A 13,910-nucleotide genomic window follows, 5' to 3' on the forward strand; every position below is an offset into this window, starting at 1 on the left:
AGTGGAAACCAGAAGCAACCAAATCTTGTTACAGACGAGGACAAAGATAGGCTAAAGTTTACAAAGCAAAGGTTTCTGGATGGTGTCACATAATTGGAAGCAAGATGCTTTTGAATACTTAGCAGTGTCATGTTTCTGAATTAGACACAGCACAGTCTTGACTAGAATATTGGTCATTAAACACAGCAGGCCTTTTTGTGAAGCCTGCCGAGAGATTAACAGTTGGAATCATACATTCTGAAGGCAAATTGCAAGATGAAAACTTTGAGCCTTGTGTGTGCTCCTATGCGTCATTAAGATGAGGACTTTTAATACATGCCTCTACGGGACACAAACCATGCATTTCAAATGTCTAGGAATGTTTAAAGCATTCCTATATTAATTGTAGATCTGAGAAGGACTTCTGGAATTTGGAGGTGATTTTTGATGCCTCCTTATCCACGGTGGCTCAGATCACGAAGGTAAGACAAACAGTATTTTTCCATCTGTGCCAAGCTAGGCTACTAGCACCCTACCTGTCCTCAGAATACTTGGCCATAGTGATCCATGCAACAGTCACTTCCAGACTAGGCCAGTTTGGAAGTATGGGCTAAGGTGCCACCAGTAAGCTGATGATGACTGGCTCTACCTGTTGATGGATAGATGGCCAGATACACCTCCAGATTCTTTGGCCAAGTGACTGGAGGTCATGGCAGAATGGCTCCAACAGAGTTGCCTGAAGCAGACCCTTGAAGAAGGAACTCCTGTGGCTGGGGGAAAAGAGGCCAATAGATGACACATCTTTCCTGTCTTCATGGAGTACAGGGAATGTACTAGACATGGACAGGGACCAGAATGTACTAGAAAGGAATTCCACAAATCAGGCTCACCTCTCCCTCTTTAACATTATTTATCTATTTATCATATGGCATGTGTATAATGTAGCTAGGCAATCCTAAGATTGTCTGGCAGCCAGGCAGGAGATGTTGGGAAGTGGTTTGCCATTTCCTGCCCCGGTGGGATGACCCTGGTATTCCTTGGAGGTTGCCCTTCCAAGGGCTAGCCAGGGCCAACCCAGCTCGGTTTCCAAGATCTGATGGGATTAGGCTTGCTGGCTTATCCACATTGGGTATTATATAAATTGTATTTCATATTGCATTCCTGCATGTGTGATTCTGTCATACTCATATTAGGCACAACTGCTTTTCGGTCTCGTTAAAATACTACCCAAAGCTTACTTACTAATGCATGCTTAAACTTGTCTGATATGCATTTATAGGGCATTTGGCACTATCTTAATATAATAAATACAATCAGGCAATACCAAGCTTTTTAATTATTTTATTATTGTGCTCATGGGACTTCTGCACAGTGTTTTGACCCAGCTGCTGATTTTCACTTGCCAAAAAGAAATAATATGGAAGAAGGAAGCAAAGAAGAAAAGAGGAAAGGAAAAGGAGCTAGTTTTGCAAGAAAGGTAAAGAATTTGTGAGATGGAACACATGTGTGCTGGGTGGTCTTTGTGGTTAATTTAAATTAATATGTAATTTATTTCCTATGCATTAGATCCCATTACTGAGAAGGAGAACAGACAATAAAAAGGGAGCCCCTGGATCCAGCCCCATATTTCTCTACTGCTTTTTATTTAGGTTCTCCAAGTGATTAAGCTTTGGATGTTCCTGCTGTGAGCCACATTAATTTGATGCTGCAGAGGCATCACTTTATCATGATCAGACCAGATTCCATACTAGGATGGGTGCTGCCCTTCCATCTGCTGTCATCAATGAAATATTTCTGTGAGTTCCTCTCCCTGACTAGTCATCAGCGAGCCATGCTTCAAAGCTGGCTTTGGGCTTGCTATCTGCTTATGCCATGAGCTGTATTCTTTTGGTTGCTACTAAGGTTGGAATACAACATAATCACAATGGAGATGCTGCTCAAAACAGCCTCTCTGTGGCAAGTTCTTTGCAAGCACCGTAGTAACATTTGGAAGCTCTTATCCATTTGGAGTGCAGCCATCATCATACATCATACTGTGAATATATCTTCTCCCTAGCAAATCTGTGGAGGCAGGAGTATTCATAGTGTGGTAGCTGCATTCCACAAGGTGCAGGTTTCTCAACATGTCAATAGGTCATAGACAAGGAAAAAAATCACTACAAGGAAGCCATTTTCAGCAGCAAGCTTGCATTAAATGAATGTGCTTTAGTTTTTAGTAAGCATACCTATAGTCTGCTAAAACTCAGGCCACCCAAGCTGCAATCACAACACAAAAGGAGGTGGAGGAAGAAAAAATACTAAACTGAAAGCAAAGTTATCTCAAAATGTAATGATGAAGGTAAAATGATACAGACAACCTAACTGCTATGATCTAGGACAACACCCGCATCCATAGAAAAGGCAATCTTTTGTTGCTGATCTCCTTTCCAGTTTATATGATTTTCTACTACAAGATGGTAGAGAGGCTATTTTATTGTTTTCATTAATATAACGCAAGGAGGAGATGCTCTTTTGGAAAGCGTAGCAAATACAATCCATTGGAGAGGCAGTAAGAAAATTAGGACGATGTAGAAATAGCAGGATTATATTCTGAAGTCAGATAAGGATGCATGAAAGTGACAGATGCTGAATGTATAATGATACAGCAATAGCAATGGAACAATATATTGTGATGAAGGGACAGAGGTGAACTCTAAGGGGCTTTCCGCACCGGGATCCTTGTAGCAAATTGTTTGCTGAACGAAAAATCGCCATTTAAAATAGTGGAATTCGTCGTTATGCATACCTGCCTTTGTAGTGGAATCCAGTTGCGTTTCCATCATTTCCCACAGGCTTCCGGTCTCAGCAAAAATCACTAGAAAGGAAGCGCTATTGCCAAGCTCATCCCGCCCCTGGCCGTCAAGCAGCCAATGGGCGGCCGTTTGCATGCTCCCAAACAGCCCTTTTCCCTTTAAGAAAGGTTTAAAAAAAAAAAACACCCGTTGCAACGAATATGCGTTGCTTCATTGCAACGGAGAGACCCATCCAGCTGGCAGGTGTGGTTGAGCTGCCGTTTCATCGTTGCCATGCTCCCCCCTCACAGGGGCGATTTTCGGCCAAAAACAGTGTGAAAAATAAAGGGAAAATACATCAGCAAACGGGCTTCTCTGTTGTTTGTGCTTAGTGACTAAACAGCTCTGGGGAGGGACTGAAGCTGGGGAAGCCTCTAAACAGAGGCTCGCCGGTGCGTTGATCTCCGCTCGCTCGGAGAAAAAAAAATGGCGATCACTTCGCCGGAAGATCAGAGGAGAGAGCCAGGGGGAGGGACTTTGTAGAAACCACAACAATGGTAACACACAGAACTTTCCCGCTAGTGTTGCAGATTGCTTGCAGGAGTGTAGCACTTTCAGGAGGGTGAATCCACTTTTGGAGATTTCCCTGAAAGCGCTACAAGGAAGCGCTTTTTGCGGATCGGTTTCAGGTGTGTGGCAGATTGTCAACGACGTTGTGCATAATGGCAAATCAGTAGCGTTTTCAATTGGCAACCATTGTGCGATTTTGAAGGCGTGCGGAAAGCCCCTAAATTTTGCCAATATAATGCTTAATGGGTTTAATAATGTAATCTTCCAGCTTTGAAGTGATAGCATCATAACTTTCACTTCTATCTTTAATTGTTTGGCTTGCAAGTCCCTCATCAAGACCCAGTGTATAGTACTGATGGTGAAATATCATAAAATAAAAGATTAACAGGATAAAGGCTATAGAAGAATTTTGATCAATATTGAAGATAATGACGATGAGAAAACTTGACAATTCTATGCCACTCTTCCCACACAGGTGAACATGATCCCAAATGTCTTCAGCTAACAAACAAGCTAAGATCTAACACAGGTCTCCAGGAAACACTCCATGAACCATCAAGAGGGATATCACTCTACTTTTGAAAGAAAACCACTGAGCTCAGACAGAATGTAGGCATCATTGTAATTATGTAGTAGACTAGACATGACATCAATTACTGTAGAATTCTTCTCTATATTAGAAGAATGTTTGGGCTGCAAGTAAAACTTAATGCTGAGGTATCAATTATATTCATTAGTCATGAGAGCAACCACTCAACATGTTCAAAGAACTCCTTGCAATACTAATTGGAGCTCACCTCAGGTGTGTTAATTGAATTCAGGCAAAGACTTCATTATTGAAAGGTTGTGTTTAACTTTGATCACTACTGTTATATATTGCTGTTGTTGTTAATTAATTGTATTTATTGTTATGTTTTATAATAATTTTCAATAATTAACTAATGTTGTTACTAGAGCTCCCTGTTTGTTTCAAGAGAAAACATAGAAGAAAACCAAGACATATTCAGCTTCATTTGAAAAAATGATGTTACAACTGCAACCTGCCAAAAGAGATACCATTGGGCTGAATTCTACCCCATTCACAATCCAGTTATACTGCTATAGAAGGAAAGGGGGGGGGGGATCGGCCATCCCAAACAAATTAATAATAATTTGATTCTTATAGCCTGCACTTCCCTAGCCAACTCAGGGTGCATAACATTCAAATTAAAAACATATAATTTCAACAATTACAGTATATAATCAACCCTAAGTTTATGTTTTAAAATTAATTTAAATAAATTCAAATTAAAAGCTACCTCCTAATTATAATTAGAATCTTACTAGAGCTGGCAGGGGGTAGTTAGTGTTTTGACAATTTACCTTAGGCAAAGTTGTCAGATAGGGAGGCCAGCATATTGTTGATGTTAATTTCCTGGCCTCAACCACAGGCCTGGCAGAACAGCTCTGTCTTCCAGGCCCTCCCAAATTGCTTAAAATCCTGGAGAACCCTGGTCTCCCTAGACAGAGCATTCCACCGGACCAGGGCCAGGTGGAAAAACCCTGGTGGTGGTCGAGGACAGTTTTACTTCTCTGGGCCAGGGACCCAGAGCAGATTTTGATTATTTGATCTTAGTGCTCTTTGTGGGGTGCGTTCGATCACTCTTCTTTCCTTGTCCCCTTCTCACCATCAGTGCCTCAGAGAACTGTAAAGGGAACATGAAAACTGTAATCAGAATGCAGTCACAGGCTTTGTTGCCACAAAAATGTTTAAATTTGTACCCCGCCTCTCACAACACTGTTGCCTGGAGGCAGTTTACAGAATAAAACCATAAAAACTGCATATCCCATTTAAAAAACCATTAAAACAACAATAGCATTAATCACAATATCCTTGAATTGTAAAATTGGTAGTAATGCAAGTTGAAGGTAATTGTATTCAGTTTACTTACCTTTCCAAGGTTAATCTAGAAGGTTTGCTCATGTCAGATTTTAATTAGGTACAATCTGAATAGTGACTACTATTCTTTCTTTTTTCTGAGCTAGATACAGAATCAAAAGGAATGTTATCAGTTCTTTGTCTTTGAAGTCAAGATTTTTTAGTTGAAACTACAATTCCTTCGCATAAATGTGTTATGCTCAAAACGTAGTAACTATTCAGGATAGAAAAAAATAGTATAAAAGATAGTATTAAAAGTGAGACATATTCCTATCACATGCAGTCATTTTATTTAATATATATGGTGCAAGTTAATAAAAGATAAGCACAGTTAAGCACCATTGATTTCAATGATAAAGTTAATTGCATGCTTAAACCTCTGAAATCAATGAAATTTTAAAATGCTGCATCTCAATTGGATTGTGTCAGAGATAACTTGAAAATATTACAAAAAAAGATAGAAGGACATGTCCAGACATGTCATGTTGTCTGGCCCTAAATAATTGAGCTAAATGGAATTCCAGAGTCTATCAATCCATTGTGCAGTTAATGTTCCCTGTGCATACTCTAGATGAGGCATATGATTCTTCAGTTAGTATTTTAGTTTCAGCATGTCTAAAAGTAACATTCAAACACAGCTGCTAGAAAGTAGATGTGCTGTGCAAAGCAAACATTCAACAGGAACAAATTTCATTTTCAAGATCAGAGGTGGTAGTATTGCTATTTGCTCTCTCTGTGCTGTTTGTTTTCTGCAAATAGCCATGAGAGCTGAATGCTGTTAGCAAACATGTCTAAAGGAACAGGAAATGGTTGTGAATTGGTAACTGAAGATATTTGTGTATTAGTGCATATCTGCATTAGAGACATTTGCATGATCATTTGGAAAGTTATTTTAGACGTCTTCATTTTATAACAGAGAAACAATGGCAGTATTATTTGTGTCTAGAATTCATGACAAATTACTTCCAAAAATTGCACTTACACCACCAGGTAGTAAGGATGGTCCTAAAGGATTGTGAAAGAAGTGACATACTGATAAGCGTCATTAGACAAGCAAAAATTGAAAGGGTCTCTACTAGTTCATGCTAGTGAAGCAATGAGAATTTTACCTCAGAATTATTTTTCTAAAGTTTTATGATGTATCTGTATGCACAGATATGTCACATATCTTTGAAAGGTTGGAAATTATTTTTAATTTAAAAAATATGAAAAGGAAAACAGCACCAATATAAGACTATTGCACATGGAAGCCTTCATGCAATGGATTTGGCCACTGCCATCTTGAATTATGTTCAAGAATTCTATTCAAGAATTGTGCTGGATTGACATTGGAATGTTTTTTTGTGGAATGAGGGAATGGGAGTTCAACTTGCTCTTCCTTAGTTCCAGTCATTGAAGCCATGCATATATGTAATCAAACTACCAAAATGTCTACCATTAGTACAAGGGGAAGGAGGATTTATTGCAAGAATCACTATGGACCTTTTTTTGGAATCACAGAATTACTGAATTATATTGAAGAAACAAGTCTATGCATTATTCATAAGAATTTGTGAGGGGGTGGGGAATGAAGTGTAATTGAAAGTAATTTTTTTCTTCCTACATGAAACCTGATCTGCTCTTTTTCAGGATGTTTAGAAAGAGCAACTTTTTAACAATGCTATCAGTTTGTTCTCACCATAATCCTCTTATTTGTTCAGGCCCCTGGTGTCCCTCACTTCCTATAAATCCATTCTAATACAACTCAAGCTCTGTTGCTAGGTAATAGTTGCTTACAGTTTGAAATGAAGCTCAGTTCCAGTCCATTTGGATTGGTGTACTGAAGCTAAATGATTAATGTGAATTCTTACTCCTTTTAAGTTTAATTTTTCAGGCTAATGAAACCATAAATTTCAGACTTCAAAAAAAAATCTCCCAATCTTTTTATTCAGTTCATTATATAATTAAAAGCAGCTTTTGGAGAGGCTTTTCCATATTATATAATTTAGATAAACTAGATCATATGTTTTGGATTAATTTGACATTTATTGTGCATAAATTGGGCATTCAAAAGTGTAGAATGATTTTTTTCCTAATCTCTAAAAGTGATAATGTGTTCAGTCAGTCTACACCAAATTGAGACTAAAATCATATGCATACTTTTCTGGAAAAATGTTCCATTGGCCCTCACAGAAGATAAGTAAGGTCAACCACAATTGGCATTTATCAGGAAACCACAAGGAATACCAGGATCACCCTGCCGCTATTAAGATCTTTCAAACTATACTGATACCAAAACTTTTCTATGGCATACCAGTATGGGGTATAGACCTCCCTGTAGGAGTAAAGAGGCTGCAATCTGCCTTTCTTCATCAATTATTTGTTGTTGTTGTTAGGTGCAAAGTCATGTCCGATCCATCGTGACTCCATGGACAATGATCCTCCAGGCCTTCCTGTCCTCTACCATTCCTCAAAGTCCATTTAAGTTTGTGCTGACTGCTTCAGTGTCTCCATCCAACCAACTCATTCTCTGTCATCCCCTTCTTCTTTTGCCCTCAATCATTCCCGGCATTCTCCAGGGAGTCCTTCCTTCTCATGAGGAGGCCAAAGTATTTGAGTTTCATCTTCAGGATCTGGTCTTCTAAAGAGCAGTCAGGGCTGATCTCCTCAAGGACTGACCAGTTTGTTCACTTTGCAGTCCAAGGGACTCGCAAGAGTCTTTTCCAGCCCCAGAGTTCAAAAACCTAAATTCTTTGATGCTCAGCCTTCCTTATAGTCCAACTTCCACAGCCATACATTGCAACTGGGAAGACCATAGCCTTGACTAGATGCACTTTCATTGGCAGGGTGATATCTCTGCTTTTTAGGACGCTGTCTAGATTTGCCATAACTTTCCTCCCCAGGAGCAAGCGTCTTTTAATTTCTTTGCAGTCCCCATCTGCAGTGATCTTTGAGCCCAGGAAAATAAAATATGTCACTACCTCCATTTCTTCCCCATCAATTATTGGGTCTCCCCAAATGCATTTCTGCCTCCACAATATACCTAGAGATCACCCAATTGGCCTCTTTAGAACAAAATCTGGGAATGTAATCTACTTATGTTGTCTGATAACTTTCTAACACCCTGGCTCGTGAAGATTAACATCAAACTAAAGTCTTTAGGCCTGGCTATTGAGCTCTTGGGAACCAAGCTTACAACACCATCAGGCAACAAAATTGTCAAGTGCTAAAAGAACTCACAACTTCTGGATACTGACTATCCAAACACTGTTGCCGGAGCACGCAAAACATGCTCTCCCATCTTTTTATAAATCTATCCCCCAGCAAGAAGGATCCTGGAGTACTTTACATCTTTAAAATCATCTTCCCTGAAGCGATTTTTTATGCTAGCAAGACTAAACCTCCTGCCAATGGCAGTGAATAAAGGTCGATATGCTTAAATCCAATATGTTGACAGACTCTGCTCATGTCCTGCCAAGAAACCTGAGTCAGTGGAGCACATTCTCCTCCTTTGTGAGCAACACAACGATCTTAGAGAATGCTACATATATCCTCTCATGTGAGTGAGCAAGATCCATGGTCCCTCAACAGTAGTGCACTCTCTTTTACTGGATCACAATCCTCAAGTAACTGAAGTCATTACAAAATTCCTCCACAGGATTTTCTCCAAGTGATCTAGGAGTTGAATTGCTTTGTCTTTTAAACAGATGTTTTGCTATGATCATGCCAATAAAGGTGTTTGACTTTGAATACCAGGATCACAGAGGCAGCCAATGGCAAACCATCTATGAATATATCTTGAAAACTATATGGAATCACCATAGGTTTGCTGCTATTTGTCTCTCTCCTCCCTTTTCCTTTTGCTAATACCTTGCAACTGCAAAGAGAGTTGCTAGAATCATGGCAATCTTTTTTTTTTGGGGGGGGGAGTAGAATTCCTGGCATTAATTTCAGGGGGCACTTTGCCCAGCCCAATAGAATTCAAGGAAGGCACAAAGCCCCATTGGGAAAGTAAATATTGGCTGGGGCCAAGAGGGAAGCACAGGGGGTCAGGTTATATTCTAGCCATTCCTCCCCTAACCAGGCTTTGGCTGCTAGCTGCTGCCCACCCAGCCTCTCTTGAGGCATCATGGTATTATCAGGTCACAAATGGGCCAGGCCAGCATTTTGGGGTTCCTCCTATCATTGGCTTTTCATGATACCTTTTTCACCAGCTTTGGAATGTCTTGGTGAAGATCAGTTAAATCGTCCTAGCCATTAACTGTGCTTGGTAAGGGTTGGACAGACCATAACTAGTTTGGCAGGGATTGGACAGACTAATCATGATAGGTAGGGATGATTGGGAAACACCTGGAGATATCCAGAGTGGTTGAGGCTGTGTCCTGAATAGTGTATCATTTTTGGTGTAACAGGATATGGCAGGAAAGGGTACTGAGCAACATCTTTCTGACCCAGGAAGTGGTTGTGTGGGTCATCAAGTAATGGCATGAGAATGGGCATCTCCCGGCACTTTCTGTGCAGGCAATTATAAACAAAGCCAGCAGAAGATGCTGGCAGTATTTGGAATCAGGATGGTCTGCAAGAAAAGGCAGCCATGGGCAGGCTGCCTAGCACAGTCCACTCATTTAAGTATGTTAGCATATTCAAATATGGTATAGATCAGTTTTAGTTAAATAAACTAGTTAAACCCAAGCTATTGTCTTCACTGAAGGGTTCCCTTGGGCCGTTACTGAATGAATAAAAGGGTTTATTTTGATTAATTTATTTAGAAATGCACATTGCTAGCATTCAGGTACTTGTTAAGGTTACAAGCAACTAATAGTGCAATCATGAACACTGTTGTAACCTCATTCTCTTCATTGGAATTAGAAGGGTGTATATCTAAGGCTAGCATTGTTCATTCACATTACCAATAGGCAAGAGTCACTGGAGGAAAACACACAATAAGGCTAGTAAAAGTTGAAGGAAACAGAAAAAGGTGAAGACTGCAGGAAAAGAAAGATTAAAACATGAAATGGGTAGACACAATTTAAGGACAGTGCATACATCTCTTTTGAATTTAATAGGACTGCAGAGTTACGCCCATCAAAGACACTTGTGAATCAGTTTCATATCAAGGATTAACGGGGCTGCAAAATGGAGCAAAATGATTAAGGTAAACTTTATTTTATAAAATGAGTGGACTGTGTCTTATGTATTTCTTTTTTGAAAATTCATTTGATTCTTCATTTATCAGAAGATTGTTTCAAATGATTGGGTGACTAGGAGTGGGCCACTAAAGGAATGCAAAATGGGTTTTCACACATTCCTTTGCTTCAGTGTGTCTTTTTTCTCTCGCAAAAAAACTCTTGACCACAATTTTAGCTATCGGGTGGCTAATAGAATTTCAATGACCTAATAAGTAAATCTGAAGGACAAGCTAGCAAGTCTAACACCATTTTTATAAGAGCAAAATAGCAAAATATTTTGCCATTACATAATCATATATTATTAGAGCACACAAACATTAGAACAGCAAGTCATTTCTGGTCAATACGCACAACAAGCATATATAAAGAACAGGATGTGGTAAAAGTGTGACAAAAAGTCCCTGACCAAGCACGAGACCAGGTACCGAGGATAAGGTTGTTTATACTGAGGATCTATTCAAAGAGCTTGGAAAGTCCCTTTTGCAGAAATAATTATCAAAATGTGATCACCATATGTCTGCTTGACTGTCTGCTTGATAAAAATAGGTTTGTGTGGTGAAAATATTCATTAAAATAAAATATGTCAAACTGTTAAGTCATCCAGGATATCTGTACATGTCCATGATTGCTTGCTTGAATGTATAAAAAGAGCAGACTTCTTGGTTGTCTTTAACTCAGAGGCCCCATTATTCAGTTCAAGGAGTTCTGTCTGCTTCTGGCATCACCCTGTTGTGTCCTTCATTGGGCATTGGCACACCAGGAAATAGACCCCTTTGGGTAACAAAACCAAAAGAATATCACCTTTGGTAGTGATACATAATTATCTATTGATGCAGATCAATTTGGAGATACCTGCAGCAATCCTAAAAACCTCCCATAATCAGATGCTGTTACTGAATCTCCCATAAAATACACTGTATTTTTTCCATCTCTCCCCTATTGTCTAGTTCAATCTTCTGTCACATAAAGACAGAGTTGCCATATTCTATTTTTTTTCTGCTTACAGCTATAAAGGTCCTGGTGGTTTTGAAAAGTTTTTTTGAGCTTAGAAAGTAGATTACACTTTTAACTACATTTATTTGACCACTATAGTTTCCATATGGCCTTTCATCTCATTGTCGATATTTCAAAAAAACAAAAAGAAAAGATATTCAAATGTTTGAAAACATAACATATAAGATTATTTGGTATAATATTTAGTCCTGCAAATATTGGAAAATCATAAAAAATATCTTGCTTTTGCTAAGAGCATTTCAACATCTCTCTCTCTCTCTCTCTCTCTCTCTCTCTCTCTCTCTCTCTCTCTCTCTCTCAAAGTGGATAAATCCAATGTGTCTGGGGAAGGGGTTAAGCTATCTATGCCTTCTATAAGTGGTATAAGGGGTAGACACATACATATACATACAGACACACAAGACATACACACGCACATATGCATATAAGCTTCTTTTAAGCCAGAAAAATATTATTTCATTGTGTATGGAGGCAATCTTATTTAAAAAAATTGGACTGCCCCAAACTATAATAATTATTCAAGAGATTCTAATGATGGTGGAACATTTCAGTACCCCAATACTTCTTTCTTTATATCTCAAAATATAGACTTCATTGTCTGGCTTTTTTATGTGAAAGACTTACTACAAGACTGTGAAGATAGCCATAAGCATATTTTGCAGGTATCTGACACTTGGAATGGTATCCACTGATTTCAACAAATGCATTATTTGCACTTTTAGAGATGATTGTGTCAATTTTATTTATTTATTTATTTATAATTGGATTTATATACCGCCGTTCGGGGACCAACTGCCAGTTCACAATAAGTTCCTCCATTTGATCATGTATGCAAACTTCAAAGCTACACAGGCAGAGAGCCAGAAGCATCATGGTCAGATTAATGTTTCTTTACATACTGGGTATACTTGGTAAATATGCAATTTGTGCAAAAATTTAGCAGCATGAGCCAACTGTTTAACTACTAAAAATTATTCACTACTTGTTGTCATAGAATTGTTACAATGCAGCTAGCCTGTTGCATTAGCAGTCATCTTATTTTATGTGATGCACTGGCAATAGAAGCACATGATAAATCACAAATCTGTCGTCAATCGCACAGGAGATGATTCTATTTAAGTCGAATTTGATTTAAGGCTTACAGTAGCAGCAATTTACCAAATGTTCAGTTTTGTTATTTACTTGTAAATGTTCCTTTTCAGGAGGCCTCTTTAGAAATGCAGCATCTCGTTTTCATGAGGGTCCCAGGAGGTAGAAGGCAATTCATGCTTAATAATAATCTGTTATTTCAACCAACAAATTGGCATTGCTTGTAAATAATGATTGTGCATCAAATGTGAAGCTATTCACTAGATTAACGATTTGGAAAAGTTCTGTCAGGATCCCTGCAAAAGAAAATAATTCAATTTTAAAAGCTGTAATTTTAGAGCATATTACTTAATTTAGAGAAAGAAAGCTTACAGCTTCTCTCCCTGCCTAGTGCAACTATGAAAAATGATACATTGCCTGATTACAAAGAAAGTGGAACAAGAGCCCATTTCTCTGATTAACCTAGTTTCTTTACTGTCCATGACCATTCAGAAGAAGAGTTGGTTTGTATATGCTGCTTTTCACTACCCAAAAGGGGTCTCAAACAGTTTACAATCACCTTTCCTTTCCTCTCCCCTCAACAGACACCCTGTGAGGTAGGTAAGGCTGAGAGAGCCCTGATATTATTGTTCAGTCAGAAAGCTTTATCAGTGCTGTGGCGAGCCCAAGGTCACCCAGCTGGATGCATGTGGGGGAGCGCAGAATTGAACCAGATTAGAAGTCCTCACTCCTAACCACATCACCAAGCTGGATTTTAAAGTTTTCACCACTTCTCTAATACTTTATCAGTGTTGGATATTTTTAACAGCATTTAGTGGCAAACATTTAAAATAATGACCCTTTTGTAAAGTTTTTTTAATGGCTTTTAAATGTTTTGAATTGTATCTTCACATATTCAGTTTGACTGTATCTCGGACAGCTTATTTTTTGAAAGCCTTTGGGACACTCTCTGATTCATGTAATTTGATAAGCTATATTGGTGTGTGTATTTGGGAAGAAGAAATGCACTGCTTCCGGGGAGAGGGGGAATGTAGTAATTATCATGCTCATAACAGGGAACTCTAAGAACTAGCATGTGGCCAGTCAACTTCCAAAAGTAATGTTTTATCACCTCCTATTTGAAAATTATTTCCAGTTCCTAGAAATCTGTTAATATCATCTCTGGGAGGGAAGCCTGGCCTGGCTGGCCTGATCTCATTAGATCTCCAAAGCTAAGCAGGGTCAGGATTTGGAAGAGAGACTGGCAAGGAAGATACTGCAGAGGAAGACAAGCCACCTTTCACTTGCTTTGAAGTTCCCTTACTGGTATCACCAACAGTCAGCTGTGATGAGAAGGTAATTCACACACACACACACACACACACACAATAACATTGATGAGGCTTTGGGTAGTTAAAAGTC

At 38.9% G+C, this 13,910-nt stretch overlaps 1 long non-coding RNA gene across 1 annotated transcript; it reads left to right on the forward strand.

The window, feature by feature from the left end:
* Nucleotides 1–329: 329 nt before the first annotated feature.
* Nucleotides 330–4,101, forward strand: LOC143819168 (uncharacterized). The gene is made up of 3 exons (XR_013224832.1): nucleotides 330–461; nucleotides 1,352–1,456; nucleotides 3,796–4,101. It is a non-coding gene; the product is annotated as an uncharacterized LOC143819168 (long non-coding RNA).
* The last annotated feature ends 9,809 nt before the right edge of the window (nucleotides 4,102–13,910 follow it).

The sequence above is a fragment of the Paroedura picta genome, chromosome 10, assembly GCF_049243985.1.
Source record: "Paroedura picta isolate Pp20150507F chromosome 10, Ppicta_v3.0, whole genome shotgun sequence".
Taxonomy (NCBI): Eukaryota; Metazoa; Chordata; class Lepidosauria; order Squamata; family Gekkonidae; genus Paroedura; species Paroedura picta.